This window comes from Leptodactylus fuscus, chromosome 7, assembly GCF_031893055.1.
Source record: "Leptodactylus fuscus isolate aLepFus1 chromosome 7, aLepFus1.hap2, whole genome shotgun sequence".
NCBI lineage: Eukaryota > Metazoa > Chordata > Amphibia > Anura > Leptodactylidae > Leptodactylus > Leptodactylus fuscus.
The window spans coordinates 103,343,651-103,358,387 of NC_134271.1; the positions used below are offsets into that span (position 1 = coordinate 103,343,651).

The 14,737-nt window shown below is 44.4% G+C and overlaps 1 protein-coding gene across 4 annotated transcripts in view; it reads right to left on the bottom strand.

Moving 5' to 3' along the window:
- The window catches only part of CDCA4 (cell division cycle associated 4), a 120,274-nt gene extending 112,168 nt beyond the window's left edge, over window positions 1-8,106 (bottom strand). For 2 of the 4 annotated variants that reach the window (XR_012717253.1, XM_075282693.1), the window contains exon 1: window positions 150-522. The gene's annotated coding sequence lies outside the window, so the exon portion shown is untranslated. Of the gene's footprint in view, window positions 1-149; window positions 523-2,522; window positions 2,698-7,954 lie in introns of those variants that run through there. The other 2 variants (XM_075282694.1, XM_075282695.1) reach the window with 2 other exon arrangements.
- Window positions 8,107-14,737: the final 6,631 nt, after the last annotated feature.

Consider the following 14,737-nt stretch of genomic DNA (forward strand, 5'->3'; position numbering starts at 1 on the left):
AGCGGAACAAGCATAAATTAAGGCTCTAAAATGTAGACGACTGCTCAGATTACACGAGATACACAGAAGGTTATACCAAGACAATGCACGAGTATATATAGGCTGCCAATGTAATCACAACCACTTACGTTCTAAAAAAAACCGTATACCTCTTTAGAAGGCAATTACAATGTTTTCTTCGTGTGTGTACTGCGGCACATTGAAGTAAAGAAAACTGGCAAACAACTTTGGTCCTGTTCATTTCTAGGCCAATGATAAATAAAGTCTGCACTGGAGAATGCATGCTGCTTTACAGATCCTTGATCCACGGCACAATAAAGCACTATGGATGATCCTCAAAGAGCGTTTCTGAATGATAAGGCATCAGGAAACGCCAGAGCATTAACTCTGCACTGCACAGAAAATGAAAATACACCAGTTAGTGCAAAAAATAAACAGAAGTCATACAAAATAGTAATAGACGATGGCTGCTGCATACAGAAATTGACAGCTGCTCTTATGGAGGTTTTCACACTCCCATTCAGTTCAATGGACGGCCATCTCTGCACTTGGGGATGTCATTTGCTGGACTGCCATTATAAACTTTACACACTAGAGAGAGACTAAGCCATGGATTGGGCTGGAGATTCCCTAGTAGAAAGTTATCAGTATCGCCCCTTTATAACTCCAAACTGTAGTTATTATCTTTGTTCAGCCAATTCACAGGTTACAGGGTGACATATGGCTTTGTTAATCTGATGGGGGGGGGAATTCTCAGTTTATTATTAGTTCATACTCTCTTGTAAAAAGTAGTAATACATTTATACTAGAAAGTCTTCATGTATTGCAAACAGTCTTTTCACCACTGTGTCTTTCTATTCTACAAGGACATAGACATGCACGTCATAGCCCTGGAAAATGGGAACTACAGCAGTGAGGTCTTTGAGGACCCCTGGTCTATGTTAGAATAATGTCTAGGGCCTGGTTCACATCTGCGTTCGCGAAGTCCGCTTGGGAACCCCCCCCCTCCTCCGAACGGAAACCTATACACATAGAAAAGTAGTTACCTGGGAAAACACGCAAGCCCCATAGACTATAATGGGGTCCATGTGGTCTTCGCTCGGCTTCCTGAACGCAGATGTGAACCAGGCCTTAGCAGAGCAGTGAGAAAGTTACCTGACAATTCACTGACATTTTCCAATCTTACTTATTAAAGAGGACGTTTCACAACCTCCTCCAAGTCCAACTCCACCGATTCTGACGCAGTTGGATTTTCTCTCTCTAGCCTGCACCATTCCTGAGCAATCATTTGTTAGAGTTCTATTGGGAGGCTTTTTTTAAAGGCCGATTCCTGACCAAAAAACTACGTGTGAACTCAGCCTCACCAAACTAAAAACTCCAGAATTCTAACTTTCTTTACATCTATAAGAAAAAAAAAGAAAAAGTAGTATACATGCAGTGCTAACATTTGTTACAGTTTTCTGTCAGCTTAATTGCCTGTGCCAACAACGATGCAGGGCTTGGTGACAAGAGTGCTCCAAAAGTGTACCCCCTTTCCCTTCTCATTCAATGTAAATTTGTAGTAAAAACAACATTAAGCGTAGAGACGAATGCTGTTCCTCAGTCTGCAGCATTTTCTGCATGATCGTGACAAACAGTTTTGCAGAGAGAACACAGAGGTTAGTTTCCTGCTGATCTCCTGGGCGTGGCTTCACATTCTTTTGTCCTACTGTAGGGGTGGGGGGAAGCTCCTGCTGAAGCCAACTGTCTAAGGTTACATGCACACATACGAGTGTGCTGTAAGAGCTGGACTATAATAGAGCAGGTCCTTTCCTGCCAAGTGATATTGTATAGATCGGACCCCCATAGGAATGAAGCACAGAATGCATATCATCTGAGTGTGATCCAAGTGTGTTCTGTATACAAAAGGCCTCAAACTAATGTGAAGGCCCCTCCCCTGTTAGGCCTCAACCTAATGTGCACCCATCTCCCTCAACCTTGGCCAGCACATCAGGCTGAGGCCTAACAGTGAGGTAGTGAAGGGACATAACTGATCTACACTTCTCAGTTTTAACCAAATGAAAGGCAGGAGGAATTAATGGTGTCCTTCACTAGGTTTTCTTGATTATTGGACGCTACAGGCAAGGGTCATGGACCCAGAAAATACTTATTACACCATTTTTAATTTATTTCAGGAGACAAACAACAGACATTGCTTTGTGACTGGAATTTCAGGACCCTAGTCAAGCAGCAGGTCTAGTTGAAAGCTGTAGCCTGTGGGGACATACTGTTACAAAATAGCAGGAAAGGTTTGAGGGTCCAGTGCTGAGAAATAAGGAACAAGGTTTCAGTATCTGTTAACAGATAAGCAAAACACAGTCACAGGACAAATGCATTTCCTACATTATAACCTGTCTGTATATATAAAAATAAAAAGCAAGATACATGCTTTATACAAGTTTGTAATTAAATAAAAAAAAAAAAAAAAAAAAAAAAAAAAGCCATTATGAAATGTGACAAATTGACATGTTATACTGACTTACATCAGCTCCATAATCTCAGCTGAGGGATGCTACGATGATTTCACTCAACTCAGGCTGCACTGTGCTGTATATACAAATAGCAGAGGGAAAGAAAAATACAGTGATAGAAATACTACGCAAGCGGTGCTCAAGTCTCATGCACATATACATATCCATTCTGGGGTCGAAAAGGGATGTTATAGACTGACTCCCGCAAACTCTTTCACTTTCCTATCAATAATATATATATATATATATATATATATATATATATATATATATATATATATATATAAATAAATTCACATACATGACAAAATGTAACATACAATGAGGACTGCATCATTTACTTCCAGACAACGGTTTAGACAGACACACAAAAACTGCAATACACCTACCTTACCGGTAGTGATATCACTGCATCGGCAGGCAAGTGACCACTCTGGTTACCAGATGTACGAATGTTATGTTTAGCTACCCGGAAATAGACAAACTCAATATTAGCAATACTGGGTGGAATTACAGATCGATCCCTCAAAGGATGAATGGTGCCAGGAATTCCGGACGCTTACCCCCTCACTATGGCAAGTAACCTACTGGTCTTTTCTGAGCATGTTCCTTTATGAGGAATAAGCTAATGGCTGGGCCATCCAAGTTTGGAGTTAGACCATGTGTGAGGTATGGGACATTTCCTGGACAGAAGACTGCTAAACTTGAAGGACAATTCCTATTAAAAGAAACATGGCTCAAAACACACAGTCACAAAAAGATATGTGCAATAGAGCATTATGAAAAAGAAAGCAGAATCAACATGCTCACCTAGTTTCCCATGGTATGAAGTTCTTCCTCTATCTGGTTGCAATAATGACCACCAGTGGCTGTGAGATAGTGGACGCTAGTCCACCCCTCAAACTGGCTTGTCCTGTAGGTCCCTGCCAAGTCCTACCTGGTTTAACATTCATGTTTCTCTGCTCTCTCTCCTTGAGCTTGTTCTAGGACACAACTGGGGGGGGGCTAGTAGTCAAGTGGGATAATGTTATCTAGCTAGCCTGCCACATTGTACACACAAATGACTGCCCACAGAAAACAAAAGGACCAGAGATAAATACAGGCGAATAAAGAGGTGTGTGGTTTTTTTTTTTTTTTTTTAATAAAGGGGGAGGTGTTTGAAAGAGACATTGTGAAGATTTTTTTTTTTGTTAGCACAATGGTGTGCATCACTACAGTGTTTTGTTTTGATTTTTGCTACAAAACATGGAAAAACCCCTTTAAGAAAACTCATTGCATCATAGTACTTTAGAACGTAGTCCATACATCAGATTCACCATCATGCCAGTAGTATGGGACAGTATGTGGCTGGGACACAACTATAATGCTAAGAGTTCAGGCACATATATGGACCCTTCAGACTTGTGACACTACGTTGTGCGAATCTGTATAGCTGCAGATACCAAATGTCACGGTTGTGGGCATGTGTTTGTATTACCAACACACCAAGAAAGTGCCCATCATTTCCTCAGTATTGTATGACTTATCTGTTATTTTTCCAGGTGCCTGGGGTAGTCGAACAGCCATTAAATAGGACACTTCACATCCTTATATAGATTTCCCGGTATGCACCTCAGTGCTGGAGATATATTAGTTTCGGCACTGATCTCTCCACTGGTGCCTTAAAGCCTAACGTTATTGCTAGCGAACCCAACAACTCAATGATGATGGTAGACTACAAGGTCCACCTTTCTGACAGGACCGATATCTCCAGCACCAGGGTGCATACAGAGAAAGCCGAAAGTGCGCTGAATTCAGAACACTGACACTTGTCTAGCAACATATAACACCGTACATCTTTGAGGATGTGAAGGATCCAGTTTAAAAGGTTCGCTGTTTCCAACCACAGTTTTCAAAGTGAGTGACAGTAAACTAATATATATGCCTAGGTTCAGACCTTATGCACAAGCCAGTGTTTTTCCCCACAAGTTACAAATCTGTACATTATATGAGGTGTGTAGCTTCTGCCACTGCTTGAAGAGGCTCTTTCATGGGTGTGGGCACAGGCAGTTCCATATACTGCTGGAAAGCCGACAGTACGCTGCATTTAGCGCACTGTCTGCTTTCCCGATCTGTGCCCCGGGTAAAGCGCTATCAGTACAGTAGCTCTTTACAGTCAGAAGGGCGTTCCTGACAGTCAGTCAGGAACATCCTTCTTCACAGCAGCGCCTATCGTGCTGTACAGTGTGAGCGGGGAGGAACGCCTCCTCCCTCTGCTCACAGTGCTCATCCATAGATGAGCATTATCAGGAGGGGAGGGGGCGTTCCTCCCCGCTCACACTGAACAGCACGATAGGCCCTTCTGACTGTAAAGAGCTACTGTACCGGGACCAATAGCTCTTTACCCGGGGCACAGATCGGGAAAGCCAACAGTGCGCTGAATTCTGCGCACTGTCGGCTTTCCAGCAGTATATAGAACTTCCTGTGCCCAAACCCATGAAAGGTCCTCTTTAAGGTATAGCAAACTCATGCAATACACTGATGTGAATAAAGCTTTAGGAGTATAGAAACCTTACAGAGGTAATCTATAAAATATGTACCCAACAAATAGGTTGCATATGATTTTTATGACTTGGCTCCATGTTAATTTCTTGTTTTATTAAACTCCAAACATACACAATCCATGTGTTCTATTAAAAGGCAAAAATCAGCCACTTGGGTACTATCCACATCCCCAACTAGCCAAAGCAGCTCCCAATATGACAAGTGATATCACATTTTTAGGATCTCTCTTTTCCATTTACTCTCCATAGTTTTCCTTGCTTTAAATCGCTGCTCAGTAGACAGCAATAAGTTTCGGTTTTCACAAGGCAGGATTTTTTTTTTTTTTTTTTTTTTTTTTTTACATACACAGCCAGTTAAGGAATCAGATTACATGTGACAGAAAACAGACACTGTTTACAGAGAAAAACTGCATTATGCAAGACCCCCTATACAGGAAATACAGGCAGTGAATTATTGGGCAAAATAAAGTGGGCCGCAAATCTCTCAGCTGGTAACTGCTTGGGGACCAGAAAAGTGGAAACCCACTTAAGCGGTTACTCGCAGAAACCAGCATACTCCATAGACTGCTTGTAGGACTTAAAAGTGGAATGGGGGACGGATGTGAAATGGGCCTTAGAGGTAAGGGGCTTTCTCTCCCTTATTCTAGATCACTGCTGTAGGTTACAGGTTGGTGACTTATTGAACTTCTTCAACTAAGTTGGACTAATAGTCCAACTTTATCACTTTTTAGACATTTTACTTTTGATGAGGAAAGGGGCGTGGCTAAAAGGAAACCAATAAGAAGCTGCCAAATGTTTTAGGCTAAGTTCACACTGCCGTTGTTCTGATCCATCTGTTCCATGGACAGGACTATTGTCCATTTAAAATAATAAACCAGACAGAAAAAAGCTGCCATCTTTGTTTTCAGAGTGAATGATGAAGGATGCAAAGAGAAGGTGCCGTGTCTGAATCTCTCAGCTTTTCAGTCAATTGTTATACTATGAACAGTGCCTTAAAGGGCAAGTCCATTTTTGTTGTGCAAAATTCTTCCACAACAATATCAGTATTGCTTGCCATCAGTGCCTCAACATTCCTCAGATCTGACAAAAAGGATCCAGTCTAGGAAATTCTCTGCATTAAAGAGGTTGTCCCATCTCAAGGATCCTATCTATACTGGTAGCTTATGTAAATTGAAGACTTTTCCTAAATACATTGCTTTAGAGATGCTGCTTTGTTTTCCTGCTATGTTAACTTATTCCTCCCATTGTTTACACAGAGTTTCCAGAGTGCTGCTCCTGTGTGATAGGACAAGTGACATCACTGGCTGCTCCCATCATTACCTAAAGCTCTGCTGGCAGGACAATCAGTTCAGTTAATTGCATAATTGCTAATAAAGTCTTGTCTGTTATCTCTCTATGTAAACACACAGATAAGACCAAGTTCATGTGCATATGATCTGATCTGCATACCTATTGTGATACTTCATAGTGTCTTATTCAGCCAGCCGGGAGGGAGAAGTAAAGGAAGTGAGAAGAATAGACAGCAGGCAAACTGCTGAGACAATGAGATGGGAAAACCCCTTTAAACAGCCTATACACCAATATACTGCAATGAGCCATCAAGCAAGTATATGGAAGGGTCAATGCAGACATAGTGTTTATGTGGAATAAGTAAAAAGGTGTCTAGTATGCCATGCATCATACATACATGTCAACTCATCCAGATTTCTTAGGACTCATCCAGCTTTCAGCCGGGTGAAATTTTGGGCTTTCACCCGGCTGCCGACTCATTAGTATTCACTGCTCTGTTCCATTCCCTCAGTGCAACGCATACTAATGAGGAGCTTGCTGGGGGGTGGGGTGAACCCTCCAACTCTCTAAAGATTTATTGTATGTATTTTTTTTCCATTAAGTGTGACACTGATCACACCTGAGCCACTGCCTTCATTCTACATTATGCAGAAACAGAAAACATACTGTACTATTGAAGTTTGGTAAGCTAAAACCTCCACCATTGAGAGCCGTGGCTTAGTCACTATTGTGAAAGTCTTCTCTACATCCTTAGGTGAGATCCCAAACCACACCTAATATAATTACAATTTTTTATGCAATTAATATTTTAGCTAGTAGGAAAATATTACAATAAATCATTTTAATAATACACTTTATTATCAGACTGTCACAAAACAGAGGAAGCAACAGACATTTTTGGGATCGCCATAGCTGTTAGGAGCAACACAACAAAATTTACATTTAATATAATCACTAAATGGCATAAATAAAAATTGTTTAACCAGTTCAGGTCCAATATTATTATTTGGTGGACTGAGTATATAACCGTGCCCTTTTATATAGATCACGCCCCAGGAGAAGGTCACTCCCACTTTTTCAGTGATAATACATTTTATTTATATAGCACCAAAATATTCTGCAGCACTTTACAAACTGTGCTCCAGGGCTGAGCATGACAACTACAATATAACACAGTGATTAGGTGCATGGAGTGTCCCTTTAAGCAGGGGCCCTTCTTGTGACAACACAAGGACACTCCTGATACTGTAAGACGTCCACCTTACACTGCTGCAGATAATCGCACTATAAACTGCTACAGGGTCGCCAGTACAATGGCCATCTATTCAGAGCACCACTGATGCAAGAGCCAGTTTGAACAGCGGAGGTTTCCGTAGTGACGTCACACATAGCTGCCCGATGACTAGGGAGCGAGGAGGCGCCATTTTACAATCGTCCATTGTTACATCCCTTCACAATTTCGGTTACACAAAAGTTACACGGTGCGACACTGACGAAGCCATTAGTTACCGGAGATCACGAGCCGCACCACCAGGCTCCAAACACCTAGGCCTCTCACAAAGCCTCCCGGCCCGCAGCCACCGCTTCCCTCCCCTTTTCCGACTCACTCACCGTGGTATTAGCCCGGTTCGCGGGAGAGCGGCATACACAGAGAAGGGAGTCGCGGCTCGGTAGGGAAATCACAGCGGTGCTCGTAGTCCTGCAGCCGAGTCAGGTTCCGGGGCTGCTTCCTGTCCCGCTCTCTCTGCAGACACCACGGGGTATCAGCTCCGCCCTCTTTAGCATCAACCAACTGGATGCTACCGTGGCCCTCTAGTACCCGCCCCCTTGCTTCTTTCTGATTGGTTCGGAGAATTAGGCACAAGGTTTAAAACTCAGCGGGGAGGCCGAGCCGGCTTCTGCATTACAAAGGGCCATTCTGTGCATTGTGCTGCTCCGTGTGGAGGATACACAGAAAGTATAGGCCTAAGGGGAACACCAATGGCTGATTCTTATAACTATCAGTACGTTTCCTCAGCCTTTAGGCTACTGCGACTTTGGCCATAACACCCATTATGCAACTAAAGAATACTGTATGTTAATGGAGACGCATCGCGACCCCTGTGGTGCTGCGACTGTGATTTCTAATCGCAAAGAGATTGAGCAGCGTTTGATCTTCTCGCAGCTGGTAGTCGCAGCACCCTGGGGGTTGGGATGTCACTCCATTCACATACATTAGTACATACCTCCCAACTATCAAAAGACAGCAAGGGGGACTAAATGTGCACGTGGCAAATTTATCTCCACCCCCTTCTATGTTGACCCCGCCCATTCTCATCCATTTTCCCACGTGACTCCACAGTGCCCATAATGCTCCTACAGTCACCCTAACATTATATGTACCCACATCATAATGTTCCCCTCCCATTGCCCCCAGTATTAAGTGCCTCTCCTGGTGCCCCAGTTTAAACTGGCGGAGACTAGAGTGACATTAAACTTGGGCATCAGGAGGGGGACATTAAACTGGGTGCAACTAGAGGCAGGTATGTCCCCCTTCAGCTATCCCCATGGTTTAATGTCCTCCTCCATTTGCCCAAAGTTTAATGTCACCCAGTTTAATGATCCCCCCAACCCGCCATTTGTTCCCATTTTAATGTCCCCCTCCATCTATTCCCAGTTTAATGTCCCCCTTCATCTGCCCCAATTTAATGTCCCCCTCCATCTGCCCCCAATTTAATTGTCCTCTTTCAACTGCCTTCAGATTAATTGCCCCTAAATCTGCCCCCAGTTCCCCCCTCTTGCCCAGACATGTCTCTTTTCTCCTTCTTACCTTCCATCAATCTCCGCTCCAAGCAGCTTCCTCTTTCTGTATAACACCACACTGTCCTGTAGTATCCAGAATAGTGCCCCCCACACAAGAGTCTGATCACATGGTCATGACGTCATCAATGGTCCTTTATCCCACTAGGATTTAGTATCTACTATTTAACCTTTACCCTACCCTAACAAAGTTTGTTAACAACAAAACACTTCAAGGGCGTTTCCGCAATGTGGGGCCTCAGCCTTAAGGCTAAGACCCCCACGGGCAGTAAACGCAGTGCTAAAGCGCTGTGGGAAGAACCGCTGCATGAACGCATTGTGGTTCTTCCGCAGCGCTTTGAAGAAAAAGTTCATGGAGTTTTCCTCTGCGGACTTTCTCTTACCATTATATCTATGGGAAAGCCGCCGGCATTTCCGTAGATATAATTGACATGCTGCAACTTCCAAAACCACAACGGTTTTGGAAATTGCAGCGTGTCCGTGCTGCGATTTCTTCCGCAAAGTCGGGATGGGATTCGCATGAATCCCATCTACTTTGCAGATACTGTATAACGCCGCGATTTTTCCCACGGCATCTCCACCGTGGGCAAATCACGGCGTTTCCGACCCGTGGGGCCCCAGCCTTAGTCTGATCCGCGACCATGTGCCACAGTAGGGATGGTGTGTTCAGGGTGATGAGCAGTGTTGCTCTTCTGCCACATATAGCGCTCTGCATTTAGGCCAAAAAGCTTATTCTTCCACATGTTTGCTGTGTCCCCTATATGACTTGTGGCAAACTGTAAATGGCAGTTATGTCTTTCTTTCAACAATGTCTTTCTAGCCACTTTTCCATAAAGGCTAGCTTTGTGGAGTGCACGATTTATAGTTGTCCTGTGGACAGATTCTCCCACCTGAGCTGTGGATTGTTGCAGCTCCTCCAGAATGACCATGGGTCTGATGGCTGCTTCTCTCACCAGTGCTCTTCTTGCTTGCTCTGTTAGTTTAGAGCAGGGGTGCCCAATACGTTGAGCGCGATCTACTGGTATAGGTCGATCGCGGGATGCAGCAAGGCTGCCCCGCCTGCCAGTGTCCGTAGATGACTCTCAGCCTGCGCTGTGAACAAGCACTTGCAGGCCGCTCTTAGGGATGGAGGGAGCCGGGGTGCTGCTTGTTCACAGCGCAGGCTGAGAGTTATCTACGGACACTGGCAGGAGGGGCAGCCCAAGCCTGCCAGTGTCCAGAGATAACTCTCAGCCTGTGCTGTGAAGAAGCAGACAGCAGGGATGCCTGGGCGGCCACCTCTCACGATCCGCCCGGCCCCGCCCACATGCCCCACCCATAGACACGCCCCTCCCCACCCACGGGCCAGCCCCGCCTCGGCCCCGCCCACAAGAAGTGGGTAGTAGATCTTAGGGCTTGGTCATGTTAAGAAGTAGCTCACATGCTGACAAAGTGTGAGCACCCCTGGTTTAGAGCCTCCCTCAGGCAATTAGAATCTGAATAAGAAGGCGTGATGGCTGTCGCATATCTAGCACAAATATATTTCTTGTGGGGCCCAGGAGAACTGATCCTGGTAAGGAACCCAAGGATGAGGGAGATGTATGCAGTGGCATAACTAGGAACAGCGGGGACCCATGGCGAACTTTTGACATGCCCCCCCGACCGATGTCCGCCGAAGACCCCGACCGACCCTCCCCCCCCTCACACATTCCTGCGTTCTCTGTTATACCCCATAGTGGCCCCTGTACACAGTATTATGTCCCATAGTGACCCCTACACACAGTATTTTGCTCTATAGTGGCCCCTGCACACAGTATTATGCCCCATAGTGGCCCCTATACTCAGTATTATGCCCCACTGTAGACACCCATGAACAATTATTATACTCTGGGGTCTCTGGGGTATTATACTCTGGGGACGGGTCATGTGACGTCAGGGAGCGTCCAGAAGTAGGCCCAAACCTGCCCGAAGCGCAGAAAGGTAAGTAACAGTGTTTTTTATGTTACTTTACCTGCCCTGGTTCTCCGATCTGAAAAGACCCCCGAGTATAATAATGATGTTTGTGGGGCCCACGGTGTCACTTACTGATATCGGCTGCTGCCAGGATCGATAAGTAAATAGGGCCCATTATCGGCTGGAAAAGAAAAAAAACGCAGCGGGGAAACACATGTAACGTTTGTGAATTCCTGGACGAACAATTCCCTGGGAAATGGATCAGTCGTCGTGGGCCAGTGGAGTGGCACTCACGTTCACCTGATCTGACCCCATTGGACTTTTATTTGTGGGGTCACTTGAAGGCGTTGGTTTATGCAGTGAAAATCCACAACGTGGAACACCTGGAACAGCGAATCATTGAGGCCTGTCAAAGCATTACCGCTGATGTGTTACGTGCAGTGCATCGGGACTGGGAGAAGAGAATTGCATTGACGATTAAAAACAATGGACAGCATTTTGAGCACATTCTGTGAGCTGCGTGAGTGAGAGTCATACCACACAAAAATGTCAATAACATGTCAAGAAATAAAGATATGTCAAAACCAAGCACACCTTTGAATTCCTCATCAAATTCTCTATCGATTTGAAGTATCACAACACCCCCTTCCCATTTGAAAAAGTACAGTTGCATCCAAGATGGATGCATACTGCACCTACCTCCCCATTCTCAAAGCTCCTACTTACTACAGTAGCCAGAGCTAAGAGTTTGCCTGCCAGTGAGTAAGAGGAAAGGACATGGAGAATTCTTTCTTCCCATACACAGACATCCACATCCGCTGATTCCTCCATGTACCACACAGCTCTGCTGCATTCATCTCCAACCCAACACACAGCTCTCAGGAAAGGTCCTATAAGTTACGGCAGGAAATGTTCTATCTACAGTGGAATGGGATGTGCTATATACAAAATACCATCTATGGTATTTCCAGTGGTGTAAATACCGCCATAGCAGCAGAGGCAGCTGCCACAGGGCCCGGGACATTAGGGGCCCGGTGACAGCCGCTACTGCGGCTGTCATTATACTTGGGGGTCTTTTTGGACCCCCGAGTATAATGATTGGCGGACCGGGAGAGGTAAGAAACATAAAAAACACTGTTACTTACCTCTCCACGATCCGGGCAGACTTCGGCCTAGTCGTCTGATGTTCATGACCCCGGCCTGCGTCCCGGGTCATGTGACGTCTGACGTCATTGAAGATCGACTACTTCGGAGGCTGACAGCGTAGGAGACGGGAGATAGGTGAGTAACAGAGGGGTTTTTTTATGTTTTACTCCCCCTGGGTCTCTGATTATTATATTCTGGGGTCTGAAAAGACCCCAGAGTATAATAATTGTTTATGGGTGTCCACAGTGGGACATAATACTGTGTGCAGGGGCCACTATGGGGTACAATACTATGTGCAGGGGCCACTATTGAGGATAATACTATGGGGGATAATACTATGGAGGATAATATGGAGGATAATACTATGGGGGATAATACTGTGTGCAGGGGCCACTATGGGGGATAATACTGTGTGCAGGGGCCACTATGGGGTACAATACTGTGTGCAGGGGCCACTATGGGGGATAATACTGTGTGCAGGGGCCACTATGGGGGATAATACTGTGTGCAGGGGCCACTATTGGGGATAATACTGTGTGCAGGGGCCACTATGGGGGATAATACTGTGTGCAGGGGCCACTATGGGGGATAATACAGTGTGCAGGGGCCACTATTGGGGTACAATACTGTGTGCAGGGGCCACTATTGGGGATAATACTGTGTGGAGAGGCCACTATTGGGTATAATACTATGTGCAGGGGCCACTATTGGGTATAATACTGTGTGCAGGGGCCACTAAGGGACATAATACTGTGTGTAGGGGACACTATGGGGGATAATACTGTGTGCAGGGGCCACTATTGGGGATAATACTGTGTGGAGGGGCCACTATTGGGGATAATACTGTGTGCAGGGGCCAATATCGGGGATAATACTGTGTGCAGGGGCCACTATAGAGGATAATACTGTGTGCAGGGGCCACTATGGGGGATAATACTGGATGCAGGGGCCACTATGGGGCATAATAGAGTGCGTAGGAGGGGGTTGGTCGAGGTCTTCGGTGTCGGTCGGGGGGGCATGTCAAAAGTTTGCCACGAGGCCCCGCCATTCCTAGTTACGCCACTGGGTATTTCATCAGTTTAATCAAACATTGGTAAAAGGTCTGACAAATCTTCTTTTCTAGGGTTCAATACTGGATTGCTATCTTGTATTATGTAGGTGACTTGACTCCCTTATTTACCTTATTACCATTTATACCTGACTATACCTGTATAAAGACACTTCTGCAGTTAGAATTCCTTAAACGAACCTTCCTCTGTTCACGCTCCCGCATTACCCCACAATATACAATTCCGTATCGGACTGTAACTTTATATCTCCAGGCACCATCTGCACATTAACAGTGACTGGTGACGGCTCATACAGTTTTATTTATGTGTAATGAAAGTAACCTCTATCACATAGATGCCTGGACCACTGTACAAGAAATACTACTGCCTATTCCACCCCTGCTACTTCTTTTGTCACCCCCACTCTACCTCATAGATTGTAAGCTCTTGTGAGCAGGGCCCTTAGTTCCATTGTATGAATTGACTAATACTTAGGCTACGACTAAGGAGATGAACTTCTCCAAAATGAGTCAGCCGGACGTTCCTAATATGGCAGTGGTTATTTTTGCTTGTTAGCAGCCCACAAAATTTTTTATTTTGTTTATATGTCTTCGGATTAAAAGTTACGTTTTAAGGAACACGTTGTACTGCTGCACTTGATCTAAGAAGTTCAGTACCCATATACTACAACAAAGCCATTATATACTAGTTATGGAACTAACTACACAGAAATACAACAATATGTATACTGCAAAGAGAAGTATAAATAGCTTTCTGCCAAAGCTTATTTTTCCTCCAAGAGTTTGCGCTGGAGATGATATATGTATTAAGATCATTCTAAAGAAATCACTGTAATGTATCTTATATTGTGAATACACTCTAGCTGCTGCAGAGCGAACTAAAAAAAAAATCACATATTTGTCATCTTGTCAGACTGCACGTTGTCAGTGCTGCTATGTATCATAGTATATGGCCAGCCGCTCTACAGTAACAACTGTAGTGTGCCCTCTAGTGGCAGAAGTATATATAAAAGTGTTACCATTGCTAATTGCATCTTCATTCATTCATCATCTTCTTCATCATATTAAAAGAGTTTTTCCCACTATAGGAAAATATGAGATATCACTAGAATAAATTAAGACTTCTAGCACATCCCTCAGAATAAAGGTGCCTGCACATGAATATTTGCCATAACACAATATTCCATAACATTATAACATGGTAATACCACTATATCTGAGTAAAAGGAAAATGTTCGTTGTTGTACCGTGTTAGCCAGTGGGTTGTAAATATAAAAAAACACGAAAACTTGGTGATCTTCAGTAGTTGATACCTTTTTAATGGCTAACTCATAATGATGACAAATGGCTAATGTTTCGAAGCGCAAAGGCTCCTTTGTCAAAGCAAATTTAAAAACATTTTTGAAGGATGCATATATATATATATATACAGAGCAGGCACAAAGGGT